Source organism: Lipotes vexillifer, unplaced genomic scaffold (genome assembly GCF_000442215.2).
Source record: "Lipotes vexillifer unplaced genomic scaffold, Lipotes_vexillifer_v1.1 scaffold2116, whole genome shotgun sequence".
NCBI classification, from domain to species: domain Eukaryota; kingdom Metazoa; phylum Chordata; class Mammalia; order Artiodactyla; family Lipotidae; genus Lipotes; species Lipotes vexillifer.
The window spans coordinates 175534-178124 of NW_006791713.1; positions in this window are offsets into that span (position 1 = coordinate 175534).

Genomic DNA, 2591 nt, shown 5'->3' on the forward strand with positions numbered 1-2591 from the left:
AGAGCGGTTTACACAGCATAAACTACGAGTAAAGCAATACACGACAGCACTGCAGAAAGCACTATATGGTCAGGGAAAGAAAATGTTTTCTAAGTGGATGGGCTCTGTAGTGTGTACCCACTGCTCAGGAAAAAAATGTAAAAAGTCAAAATAATTGGTTATGATGTGAGCAACTAATTGTATCTTTCTTCTCCCTCCCCCCAAACTAAACCTGCCCCATTCCACTACCCTGCTCTCCAGCTGAAATGCTGTCACTGAGCAACCTCTGTCTAGTTGAACGTTTCTTTGATAACTTCCAGCCACCACGCGAATCAAGCTTTTCATTCCTTTTTTGCCCCTTGTGTCCAACAGAACTTTCTGGGATGATGAAAATGTCCTGTATCTGCACCGCTACCCTCCCACACAGTAGGCACTAACCATGTGTGTGCCTGAAATGTACCCAGAGCAACTGCAGAACTGAATTTACATTTTTCATTTAATGCTAATTAAACAGCCGCGAGTGGCCAGTGTCTCCTGTGCGGGACAGCACAGCTCTGGACTATTTTTGAGAGAATCCCAGGCTTTTTCATGGCTTTCATCTCCTGATTCCTCACCCTGAAGCCCCGGTCTAACCAGGAGACAGTGAATAGCCATCCATCTGCACACACTCTGCCTACCGGCCTCGCGATCTGCAGAATGTCCCCAGGCAGTGAAGGGACGGCCTGCCCCCTGCTCTGCCTGTGAAGGGGCGAGTTTGGGGGGAGTTGATGAAGTCGCCAAGAAACCCACCATCCAGCCATTCGGATAATCCATTACTGAAAGGAATTTTATCACGAGACTGAATGATCCGGTTCCTCTTGGAATTTCCATCTGGTATTTGCAATGACCTGTGATGACAGGTAGTTGGCATTTCTTAACAGCTTACTATGTACAGAGTGATTTTCTAGACACTCTATAAAAAGTAAAAAAAAGGAGCTGGCCAGGAGGGACGTTCAGCGAATTGGGAAAAATCTATCATTCAGAAAGAAATAATATACACTTTTAAAAAATCAGATGAATTCAAGTTATATTTATTGTTGTCTTACTTCTGTTCATTTGTCTCATCTACTGCCATAAGTGGGAGTTCTCTAAAGGCAGGAAACTTTCCGAGGGTGGTAGGGTCTTCCGTGCTCAGTCTTAACCCTGCTGGTCAGGCTGCATCAGAATCTCTAGGGAGCTTGTTAGAAATGCAAGCTCCACCTCATTCCTGCAGAAATTGACCTGCATTTTAACAAGACATCCCAGTCATTTGTTTGCACATTACAGTCGAAAAGCACTGATCTAAACTATTCAGAATTGTCCACACTGATGCCACTAAATATTTGTTCTTATTAGAAAAATGGTAATCGGCTGGTCTTCAGCCAGTATTATATTTGGGGGGATATTTAAATCATTCGTGAAAAGCTCATCAATTGACTAATTAATGGTAATTTTATTTTATTTTCTTATTGACGTATAGTTGATTTACAATGTTGTGTTAGTTTCAGGTGTACAGCAAAGTGATTCAGCTATACATATACATGTATTCTTTTTCGGATCCTTTTCCTGTATAGGTTATCACAAGATATTGAATAGAGTTCCCTGAGCTATACAGTAGGTCCTTGTTGATTGTCTATTTTATATATAGTAGTGTGTATGTTAATCTCAAACTCCTAATTTATCCGCTCTCCCAGCCCCTTTTCCCCTTTGGTAACCATGAGCTTGTTGTCTATGTCCGTGAGTCTGTTTCTGTTTTGTAAATAAGTCCATCTGTCGTAATTTAAATTTGAGAAGTAGGTATATTGTTGTGAAAAGAGTGTTCCACTGAGACTAGAAAACCTGAATTTTTTATTCTTGATGCCATCCTTATTTTGTGCTAGAACGTTGGGCAAGCCATTCATTTTGTTAGGTTTCAGTTATTTTGTTTTTGTTGTTTCACTACTCTTCATCTAAATATATGAAACTAGGGTTTTCTACTTGTTGCTCTCGAACTGGGACCCACAGTCTCTTTGGAAGTTCACAGGAGTAGCGATCGGACCTCAGATGGTCTCTTGTGTCTAAAGGCCTTGACTCTGAAGTCACACATCTAAGCCCAGTAGGTCACCAGAAGTTATTCTTCACCGCAACATCTTCACGGCCTCCCAGGTTAATGTCAAGAGTTAAGCTGTCTCAGACATAGGAGAAATTCTCTCATTTTATAAGCCTTCCGGAATTACTACGGGAGTGATATTTAACAGTCTCCACTGTAAAAGAACCTAAATCCTTCCATCCTTAAGCTGTAGTTTGAGCCTGATTTCTCAGAGTCATGGGGATTAGGGTCAGCAAGCCCCCTTCTCTGAACGGGGCCCTTCACAGATCCCTTACCCGGATTAGCTGGCCGTCAGGGGGCCAAGCCCTCCGGGACAGGTGCTTGCAGGGGGCGGGAAGTCACGGAAGGAGGACGGAGAATAAGACAAAAACGTGGTGCCCCACTTCACGGGGGTGCCCAAGGTCAGAGGCCTTCCAAATCAAAGACAAAAAGGAGGCTGGACCCAGGTCTTCTTGCTCCTGCTCTGTGGCTTTTTTTTTTTCTCTTGGGGTTTACCTTGATTTGG